This window comes from Agelaius phoeniceus, chromosome 5 (assembly GCF_051311805.1).
Source record: "Agelaius phoeniceus isolate bAgePho1 chromosome 5, bAgePho1.hap1, whole genome shotgun sequence".
In the NCBI taxonomy this organism is placed as follows: Eukaryota; Metazoa; Chordata; class Aves; order Passeriformes; family Icteridae; genus Agelaius; species Agelaius phoeniceus.
Window position 1 is genome coordinate 9,204,997 of NC_135269.1, and position 11,466 is coordinate 9,216,462.

At 41.3% G+C, this 11,466-nt stretch overlaps 1 long non-coding RNA gene across 1 annotated transcript; it reads right to left on the reverse strand.

Moving 5' to 3' along the window:
* Positions 1 to 6,321: 6,321 nt before the first annotated feature.
* LOC143694035 (uncharacterized) lies at positions 6,322 to 11,243 on the reverse strand. Its single transcript, XR_013182211.1, has 3 exons — positions 11,133 to 11,243; positions 9,527 to 9,611; positions 6,322 to 8,804 (listed from the first exon to the last, which is right to left on the reverse strand). It is a non-coding gene; the product is annotated as an uncharacterized LOC143694035 (long non-coding RNA).
* Positions 11,244 to 11,466: the final 223 nt, after the last annotated feature.

The following is an 11,466-nucleotide window of genomic DNA, read 5'->3' on the forward strand; positions in this document are numbered from 1 at the left end:
ATTCAGTATTCCTCTCCTTCCCGTTGCCCACAATGTTAGGCCCTACTGTAGAAAGCAATGAAGCTGGGCAGGCAACACATTCCCTTGGTAAATCCATTCCAGCTCCCTCTAGTTATTTTCTCATCCTTCATGTGTTTAAAAAGTAGCTTCTCAGAGCATTTGCTGCCAGTTTTCCCAAGGACAGAAGTCGTGCTACAAATACCAGGACAGATGGCCAGCTACAAACACCCTGGATCATTCTTACCCTTTTTTGGGGTCAGTGCAACACCTGCTTTTTGCCAGGCCTTAGGAATTTTCCCTCATTGCCAGAACCTGTCAAAGGGGATAGAGATGAGCTCCTCAGTGACATCAGCCAGCTCCTTTAGCAGGTTGGGATGCCCCTGATGAGTTGTGATGGACCTGCCTCTGTTGGGTGAGAGGATCCCCAGCTCTTTTTCCAGTGGGTACTGGCAGACTGTAATAGGAGGCTCAGAAATTCAGGAGGCCTGAGGACAGGTCTCACATGTGAAATGTAAGCTGTGAATTACATCTTTTTCCCTGTAGCTTGTCACTAGGACCCTGAAGCTACTGAGCAATGGATTCATGCTGTCTTTGCCCTTTCTTCCACCAATGTACACACAAAACTTTCTGATTCTTACCTTCCTTGGTAGCTTCAACTCCATCTGAGCTTTGGCTTTGCCCTGGCTGCATTCCTACTCATGCAATTCATACATGAGTAATCTTACCATTTTTGCCATTCACTTTTTACAGTTTTTGCTGTTTACATTGCCAGTCCTATCAAGCTGTACCAAGTTTACAGAAATAGAGCAGAAAAAATCCTAAGTGACTCAGTTAATTCAGGGATGATTAAATGGCAGCCCATATAAAACTGCAAGTGAGTTTTATTTGGTTCAGCCTTGTCTCCTCCACCTCCAAGAAAAGAATCTATTCAAGTTCAAACCACACAGAGGGATTTTCTCTGTATGACTGATGGTGGGGGATGATGTACAGATCCCAGCTAGTGCAGCAGGAGTGCTTTAATTTACATGAGATACTGTGAAAATCCACTGCTGTGGTGTTACTGTGCTGGCCCCTGAGCCACCCAGGTAAACTTGAAATGCAGCTGAGTATACAGAAGCTGATTATCAAAATCCATCTCACACCCTGCATAATCCGGTATCCTTTGGAGTCTGGTTCAGAGGCAGTCAAACAAAGAGGTTTTCCCTGTTGTGATGGAAATCCTGCTTTGAAACAGCTCAGGAAGGTCTAAGAAAGAGAGAGGAACTGACATGGTCTCCCTTGGAGAGAGTGAGCTGCCTGACAGAACCAGGGACTGGCTTGGAATAGCAGATGAAAGGATATTATGATGTGTCAAGTAAGGCAAAGGAGACCCCAGGCAGATCTGATTTAGGCTCAGCTGTTAATCAAAAATTCTGGGGAAAATCCAAGCCTCCAGAGCTTGAACAGAAATAGAAAGGGCTGTTTCCTATTATACAGGCACATAAAGCTGTGCTGAAGGGGAAATCCAACCGGAAAAGGGCTTTTCTCCCTATCCAGCTCATAGATGGTGCTGGAGCACTGAGACACAGAGTGCTGGGCCCTTTTCTGGATCATAGTAACCCATGGCATGAGTATAGAGACAGAAATACTCCATGGGTGTTCTGCTTGGAAATCCCTTTCCATGACACTTTCTAAAGAGTTTTTATCAGTCCTGATCAGGCCAGCTGTCACTTTAGACCCCTTCGCATGCATTGGCCTCTTCCAAAACCTGTCAAGATAAAGATGCTTGTTGACTTTAATGGGCTTTGAATCAAGCCTATAAAACAACCTGACATCTGCAGTAAATGCTCAGGCCTTAATGCTATTTTTCCCTGGGGTTTTGGAACATCATTCCAACATCTGGGAACCTTGCCTTTCCTAGTGTTTCCCATTTGGTAGAGAATTTTTAGCAGATTAAAAAGCAAAAGCTGTAGGCCAATTGGTTCCTCACTTTCTGGGTTAGTTCAGGTTCTGCTGCAGGTCAGAATGTCAAGTAATGTTTCCAGAAGTATTGGATATTCCAGAGAGTACAGAAAGCAAGGAAGGTGACATTATCACCTGTCAAATTGCAACTGCAGCTTCTCTCTATGAGCAAATAACAAAAAGTCTGTGGCTGGGTCAATGGACCTGCCACCAACCAAAGGGTTGAGATGCTTTGGATGGCATAAACACTGCATGCCCTTTTTGGCTTTCATCCTTTTTATTCTGCACTCTAGCAAGTCTGGGAATAGGAAACCACCACTTTTGTCCACAAAAGCCTGACCACACATACTCACAGCAGGAATTTTACCAGGTTTGTCTTTCACTGCCTCCTTACATAACAGCATTGGTGAAAGGGGAAAGAAAGGAGTCTAAACCACTTGGGCAAGCCTGGACAGAATCTCACAGACTGAAAGTGATCACTAAAACATAAAATGTCCACTGGGAGAAGAAGCTGGGAGGCTGAGGGCATTGCCAATAGCAGCAGGGTAGGGAGATGCAAAGAGAAAGAGACTTTCCCCAGCCCAGACTCTGGGGCAGTTAAGGCTGAGGAAAATCGAAAGATAATTTCAAGAAAAGTTTAAAACTTGGGAAGAGGAGAATACCTATGCAGACCTTTTATTTATTAATACTGTAGTCTGTGTGCTACAAGCATTTTGGTGAAGTGAGACTGGCTTGTTTTTTTTGATTCAGTGGTGCTCACAAGATTTTAAAAGGGAAATGGCTTACAGGTTGGAAAATGGGAGCGCTATCTTGAAATCATGACCAGCCCCAAAATATTTGGTCCTTAAGTTTCCATTCATGGTCTCTAAGACAGCACTCAGGCCACAGCAAAAAAAAAGATCTGAGCTGTGGCTTACCACAAACACTCCTTGAAATCCCAGCTAGCAGTCTGGCACTTTCTCTAGCCCACTTCTCACGTCTCCAAGCCACTCATCTATCTGCTGATCATGTTAGACATGAACAGCAGCCAGCACTCTCTCCATCTGGATTCTTGCATATGATTTTTAGAAAGGCTCCAACACAGACTCTGTTTCTTTTCTTTGTTTTTGTTTCTGCTTTGTTATTTTTTCCATGTCCAGATTCAGAGCGTGAGTGTTACTGTGGTTGCCTTTCTCACAATGACACTCTCCTAATTAATTGCTACGCTTCAGAAGCATCAATGCCTGGTTTAGGGTAAATGAAGACCTCAGATTTAGAAGATTTATATGCAAAAATGTGCCTGAAGTTTAAAGAGGCAGCAGAGTAGAAATCCCTGGCCTAAACTTCTCTTTATGCAGGGATTTGCACAGAGTGCCAAACCAGAATCAAATTAGTTTCTTTAAGACTTAGATTTTCCCATGTTTTCTGTTACTCAAAGGTCATGATGTTTTTTAAATGTCTCTGCTGTTCCTGGGTTAGTTTCCTCTTCTGCAGCAACCTGTAGGGAAGTCATAATGTAGTGTTTATGATGACATCCCTTTCGTGCTGTGGAAAGAATTTTAATGTCATGAATTCCACCTTATGACTGGAGAGATGGGCTTGAACTGGAATCTCACAATCACACAATCCGAAACTCAGTGGAATTTGAATCCCCAGCTGACCTTACATTTTAGGAGCCAAAACTCTGTTTTCATCCCTCATCTTCCAGCCTTTGAAACAGTTTAGATCTGTGATTCTCTGGCTCAAATGCCTAATGGTGGCTTCAGTGCCAGAAAAAAAAATGGGAAAGAGAAAAAGGGGAAACATGGAGATAAATAGAATGTTTAAGTGGAGAAAAGCTAATTAAAAACTTTATAAAATAGCAATCTACAATGAGAACCTAGTTCTCTATCTGTCCAGCTTGTCCAAGCACCTCTCTCTGCAGAGTTCAGTAGTAAAGATTTTGGCTTTTTATGCAGACTGTCATTTTACCTACACACTTGTGTCTTTCTCAGTGGCACAGCTTTCAGCACCTCACCCCATACCATCTTTTAGCCTCAAACAAAATGACTGTGAGTTACATCTCACCTTTACAAATGGGAGAACCACAGTATGAAGAATTTAAACAGCAGACCTAAGCTCACACTTGAAGACTGCAGCAGAGGAGGGACTCACTCTGCCACTCTCTGTTCAAATGTCTATATGATGACACCAACATTTATTGCTAAATGCTTTCCATATGATGTGCCATGTGACCCAGAATCACTGGGTTGTTTGGTATTTTGGTTTTTTTTTTTTAAAGAAAAATATACTTAGAGAGACCCAGAAAATCATTGAATAATGTCCCTACAGTCACACTCACTCTTCTGGGTACTTCTCTATGTCTCTTCTACTGAAGTTCACATTTGAGTTCTTTATTCAATCATTACTCCAGAAAACTAAATTTTGCAATTATTTAAATTAAATTTTGACATTGTTGGAAGAAAGCAGTTGGAAGAAAATCTACTTTCCTCACAGGGAAAGCAGATTTTGCTTCTCATCATAAGAAGCACCAAGCAGTGCCTCTGACCTGGGCTAGTGGTCTCCTCTCAGTGGTTGCCACTCAGACCTCCTAACACAGGTAAGCCCTCAGGAGCAATGTGTGTATTGGGAAGGCAGGACAGGCTGGGATGGCCAGGTAGAGGGCACAGATGGAAAAGAATATGGGAAAGAAACCATCAACATCAGCCCCTTTTGTTTGCTTCCTCCCTAATTTCTGCACTTCCTCCTTCCCAAACCACCTCGATTTCTCCCTTTCCCAGCTTTTTTTTTCCTTCACAAAACACCCCATAAGTTTGGTACAGACCCAAGATGCCCTTCCCCTGCATCCTGTAAAGTGTCCCATTCCCCCAGGGTGTGACCCCTCCATTTGTGAGAGGAGAGATGGAGAGATGCTCTGGGTGATTTTATCCCACCTGGTGTCACTGGTGGGTGCTGGGGCTGGCAGTCCCCTGTGCCTGCCCTTGGAGGGATCAGCCTGAGGCTTCATTTCTCTGAGGAGGTTTGTGGGGTTCTCCCACTCTGTTCCTCCTTGTGTGTGCAGATGGGCACTGAGGGGCTGATGTCTCCTGGGATAGTGTCCATGGCAGGGTTTTGCCTGGGCTCCCCTCCTTGCCTTTTCCTCCTTGTGCACCTCCATCTGTGTGGAGATGAACTTTGATCACACATCAACATATTTTTAGTGCCACCACTCATTTTAATGGAGATAATTGTCAAAGTGACCCGCCCAGATTCCTGTTCTAACAGTACTGAGCATCTCTCTCATGTTTTAATGTACGTTTTTCTTTTATTCCAGCTAATTCTTTTGCATTGCCAGAATGGGACACTGGACACCCATTCTTCACTTCAAATTTTGCTCTTCCAGCAAGCCTGCTGCTGTAATGTAGCTTTCTAATTCCTGGATACTAAAGATTGTTTAAAGAGGGGTTAATTTTCCACCATGTTCACATTGCCATGACTTTCATGTTGCTTTAACTTTAAAATTTTCCCTTCCCTGTTATGTTTTTCTAAAAGATGTAATTCATATAGAACTCAGGTGACCCTTTTTTAAATTCGCTTTTTTTTTTTTTCTGTAAAATATCACACACATTTCTGGTTTACTCAACTGTTTTTAGAAAAGTGATATATTCTGGTGTCCCTGGCATGTTACATAAGTTTCAGATCTGAGCACAAAGACTCCATTTTGCAAAAATAAATGCATTCTCTTTCAACTCACGTCCGTAGGGTATCCCAAATGTACAGCACCTTGTTTACTGTGCCCTGACACAATATGTAGCTGTGCAACCCATGAACATGTTAGTTAAACGATTAACACACGTCCTTGATGCATCAATTAACCTCATTAGGCTTGGCCCCTCGAATGATTGTGAGTGCTTGCTTGTACAGAATGTTCCTTGCCTGCCTTCAGAGAGGGAGGCCAGCCAGAGGAACTGCCTGTTTATTTTTGAACCCATGTAAAAGTAGACCAGGAGCAGACACTTCCTGCTGCAGGCTAGACCTGACAAAGAGGTCATCTTTGTTGCACATGGCTGAGGAATCACACCCCCTGCTGAAGATCAGGGCTATTTTTAGGAACAGGATAGAACTCCTCATTCTTGAAATTGTTTTAATTTCCATCTGAAGAGTCAGACTGCATGGCTAGGGGAAAAGAAAAAATAAAAAAAAAAAATTCTAGTAGGCTGCAGGGCCAGTGCGAACTGCAAGCCTGTGTAAAAAGAAACCTGATGAAATTGCTTCTTGTGGTGCTGACAGGATTTTGTCCTGGCAGCACCAATGTGCTAATCACTATAGGCTGACAAAGAGCCATTGCCCAAGAGCAGCCCATAATGGTCATGTAAATTTTACTTAAGTACATACAATTACAAGAAATTGCCCAGAATTTTAACACACATTGTCCTGCCCTGTTTATAGAACAGTATAGATTTACTGGCTCCATTTTTCTACTGTAAATCAAAAGCCTTAGGGCTTAGGAGGAGGGAAAGGGGGAGGAAAGGAAATGTTTTGGCTTCACAGTATATAACTGCCTACGGAATCATTTTAATGTATATTAAAACCTCATTCAGGTCTGCCACAGATGCAGTGAGTTTAAACAATCCAGTGGGGCACATTCCTCATAAAATTCTTCCCCTTCTCTGGTTCTGCAAAGTGTACTTCAGTGGATGGCCACTTATCTCCTGAAGACACAAGAATTCTGGTCCTGTTTTCCACAACAAGTAAACAGGGTTTCTCAGAGTTCTCAAATGCTGCACAGGAAAATTATAGATTATACTGACTATTACATGGTACAGGCTACAGCATCTCTCCCAGAAATTTCTGCTTCAAGCCCAGAGTTCAGGCTGACAAAGGCCAAGTGTCCAGGCCTGGGCTGTGTTTCAAGCTCTCAACTGAGACACAAGCACCATAATCCCAATGGCTGAGTTGTCACCCTGTTAAAAAGGCAAATTTCTAGTCTGGATTATGTCTAACTGCAGCTTCCAGTCACTGAATCTTGTTTATGTCCTGTCCTGGATTAGAAAGCTATCTATTACATGAAATTGCTTTCAGGCTGTGGTATTTCTGAAGCAGTATTTGTAATCTCAGGTCATTGTCACAGCTCTTTCTAAACACTTCCAGTTTTTCTACGTTCTTTTGCCAGGGTAGACATCCAACTGGGCAGATGACTCCCAAAAAGCTCTCCCTGGTGCCAGATGGAAGAGTAATATTCCATTTATTTTTGTACTCGGTTGTGTGCTCCGTTTGTAACCAAAATTTATATCAGCAAAGACAGTCTCAACACATCATTGATTTGGGTATTTTAAAAGCATGATTACCTCTCTTTGTTCACAGGGTTTAGAATGCACCTGTTTTAGTAAGCTCATTCTACTCTGTGATCTCTGTTAATTTGTTCCCAGGTTAATATGGCATCACTTGCAGTTCCAACACCTGTTAATGAATATATTTTTTATTTTGCCTGTAGCTTTTGAGAACTCTGATAAAAAAACAAGTAGCAGTCAGCAAGGAAAAGGAGCCCATGGGATACCAGCATTAGCAGCAGTGGATGATGATCCTATTTTTCACAAAAACTGATGTAATCTGTTAACTTTTTCTATGTTTGCATGAGCTACATTGATGTTCCCTTTTGCTGGCGTTGTTTATTGATTTTTCAGATATAAAAACAGGTCACACAGGATTACAGTTTTTGGGGAGTACTAAAAGAATTATGTCTACACAATTATCTCTAACCATCCACCCTGTAGTCTTGAAAAGAAAAGAAATAATCAGAAAACAATCACAAGCTTTTTATGACAGCACAATTTTCATCTTAATGTTACAATTTCTTCATTCCTTTTGGATAGTGTCACATAGCAGCCTCTCTGTGATTTTGGTAAGATCAGTGTCAGGCTCATCTTGTCCTGTCACAACTGAATTTTAAACTGTTAACAGTTTCTTATCAAACCTCTAGGGCTTCTTGGTGTCCCACTTTCTCTTAAAAACAATGTTAATTAGGCTTCTGAGATATCCTTGGACAATCATTTAAATACTCTTTAGTGCGAATTATCTATTCCTGCGAGAAAAAACTATGCTTTCCTTCAATCAGCACAGTTTAATATCTGTCATCTGAGGAAAGGATACCTACTTTATTTTCATTGAAAAAGAGGATAAGCCTGTTGCTTTCCTAATGAAGAGAACCCAGGTGCACTCTAAGTGCTGTACACATCTGCTTTTTCTTCTCCAGGCTTGATAATTTCCCGTTGAGGATTAGAATGCTTCAGTTTCATCTCCAAGCAACCAACAGTACTGCAGACAAAATCACTGGGAATTATTTATTCCAAAGTGGGATAGGAAGTGCCTCCCTGCAGTTGTGTCAGAGTGCTTGGAAGAATTAGCAGGAGGGAGAAGAGGGGATCTGGGAGACAGACAGGACAGGAAGAGCAGGCAGGAGGGATGAGCTGGGACTGAGGCACACTGTAAATAGCTGATATGGTCAAAGATACAGAGAGATATTAAGAGAAAGAATGGAAGGTCAGGCTTGGGAGTAGCTCTGGGCTGGGCTACCCTGGCACAGCCTGGAGGGAGATGGTCCTCACCAGCAAGCCCAGATCACTTTATGACTTTAAATGGACATCTCAGCCATCACTTCCACTGGCACAAGGTTGGCCCAGTTAAAAATAAAATCCAGACAATCTGTATGGCATCATCTGCTATTTTAAGCTGGGTTCTTGTTTTGTCTTTGCCCAACGATGTGAGCTCAGGTCTTGTGCTGCCAGAAGGGAATCCTGAGGCCAGAGGATGTTTTGGAATCAACAGCTTGGCTGGTGAGTTCATCAGAGGCAGCGTGGGTGGTTCCCAGTGCTGCTCAGGTGCAAGAACCTGCACCAGCAGAACAGCTAGGAAAGGAAGCACAAAAATGTCAGCAATGCAAAAGAAAAAGGCAGAAAGAGCTCCCTAGGAAAACAGGGTTTTTGAACAACTAGTAGCAAAGAACTATGTGTTTGTTCTGCAGTTGCACAATCATTATAGAAAAAGAATGATCTTTTTTTTCCCACTTTGTTCCTAGAACTTAAAGGGAGAGAATCACATTTGTCCTAAGTGCACTTCTGCAGAAGTTTTCTCAAAGGTTCATTTGATATTAGATCCCTACAGAAACCTACAGAGTTTCAAAGCAGGAATGAGACTCCTAACATCATGGGACTGAAACTGGGTTTTGGTGTTGCAATGGGCTTTTGCATTGTGGGTACTGTTCCCACTTAGGTTGGATTTTTCATTTCCTTTATGTCTGTATTTTATTAAAATATTATTTATTAGCATATTTATTAATAGTAACATTTCTATTTGTTAAATCCATTCCAGTATATTGTATTATATTAGTAATAATTAATAATAAATATGTAGCACTCAGAAATATCAAAGTGCTGTTGTGCTAGACATTAGGCAGTATAAATGGTAAGATATTTCTTCTCAAATCAAATGGTTGAAGAAAGATTCTAAAATGAAAAATGCCCTAAATGGATACCTTAAAAAAGATAATGATGGGTGAAAGCTAACCTGGAAAATGAAAGGAAATTAGAGGAAGGTACTTCTTTTCATTTCCCTAAAAGAACTTATTTACCTTAAGCAGCAGAAGCAGCTGATCACTGATGTCCTTGTAAAAGGATGCAACAGCTCATCTGTTCATGAGTTTTGATGTTCTTTCTCTGTATTGACAAGGGACAAACAAGATTTCCTGGAGAAATAAAAGATTCTACAACACAGTGGCTTTTCAGGATATATTCTGATTTTACTTCATGTTCATCACTTTCCTTCATTAACTGACTGAAGAAGAAATGCAGCTAAGTGATTAAACAGATTTTGCTTTCACAAGGTATTTTAAGTGTACGTGAGTCTGGATATTTGTGTATTAGAAAATGTTTTCTGCATAATTTAAAGATTTTGGACATTTTTCATTCACTGTGTTTTGTTTTGTTTTGTTTTTCTTCTTAGGCAATGCCTACAGATGAAGTTGTGACTGGAGCAAATCAGAGTGAAAAATACAAAGATGCCTTAATCGCTTTACCTACAACTTAGGACAAGCTTTGCAACTGCACCTACATGACAGAAACAATGTCTGGCTTTTCTCTTGTGTCCAAGTCATGGACACAAGCACTGTAAGGTGCTCAACAGTCAGTGAAGGGAGACAGGAGCTGCTAGAAAATGATTCATCACGCTGATTTTAGAAACCTGTCTCAGGAGGACTGAATCAGCATCAGGAAGGGTCCAGTCCTCCCCTTTGATTAGAGTGATCACAAGAGACAGAATGACTCATCTATGTACACCCAACAGATGATGTCTTGCCAGAAGTGAGTTATTTGTAGTGATTAAACCCACTTGTTTTGGTTTTTCTCTTTCCTTTTCATTAATTTTAAATGTCTTTCCTTGCATTGGCCAAGACCATTACAGGCACACAAGACACTGACTGTTGCACTTGGCTCCTTGTGTGTTGTTTTGGAAGGTGCAACAATTATATTCCTAAAATAAAAGAGACAGGATTTATAAGCCAGAACACACAAGGGAAATCCACTTTCCTTGAAAGGCTTGGCTGCTGTCTAAGTTGCCTCTGACACAGTTACATAAAAGACCTACTTTATTTTTCCACTTTCTGAGTCAGAAGAGCTTTGGATAAAGTTTACAGTGACCCTACTAAATGTATGGAGTCGGACTCCCAATGAGACTTGAGGTACACCCAGAAATTTAAATTCTAACATAAAATTTGTTTTGCAGGGAAAAAAAGAAGTGGCTAAGATAGTAGCCAAGGATTCAGGAGATGTGGATTCATTTCCTTGCTCTGCCACAGACTTCTTATATGACTTTGGGAGAGTCATTTAATCTCTGCATATCACTTTTCTGTGGTAAAACTTTCTGGATGTCTCTGAAGATAAACATATTAAGACAGATGCTCTGAAACCAGAGCCCTTATGTCTGCTGAGGAAAAGCAGGCAGTTTCTAAACAAATGCTACTTCCATATATGAATATTTGATTTATAGCAAATCGGTTGAAAAGGACGCCTCTCCCAAACTGTCAATTCCATGTCAAAGATTAAAGATTAAAATCTTGATTAAAATCTATTATTTCTGCACACCAATAATTCCATCTGCCATGGGATTTGAGACCAAAACAGAGCATTTAGAAATCATCTCTCTCCCACACCTTTTCCCCAACAAAGACCCACTTATCTCACCTGCCTCCTTTGAGCAATATCCCATCACCATGAAGTCTTCCTTAAAAGACAGTTGTTGCAATAAATCCAGGAGACAGACGAATGCTGAGTTGTTTAATCAAAAGGACCAAAAATTTCCCAAGGCAAACTGTCATTGCGTAACTGTACCACCACTTCCCTTTCTTCTGGGCCAATGAATCTCGCAGCCAGGAGCTTATGCTGATTTTAACAGCTGATTTTAACAGCTGATTTTAACAGCTTGGGGATGTAAGAGGAAGATGCTGTGTTTCCTATGGGGAAGGACAGGGCTGAACAGGATCCTTTTAGGTCGTTTTGCTGAGCAGAAACCCTTGGA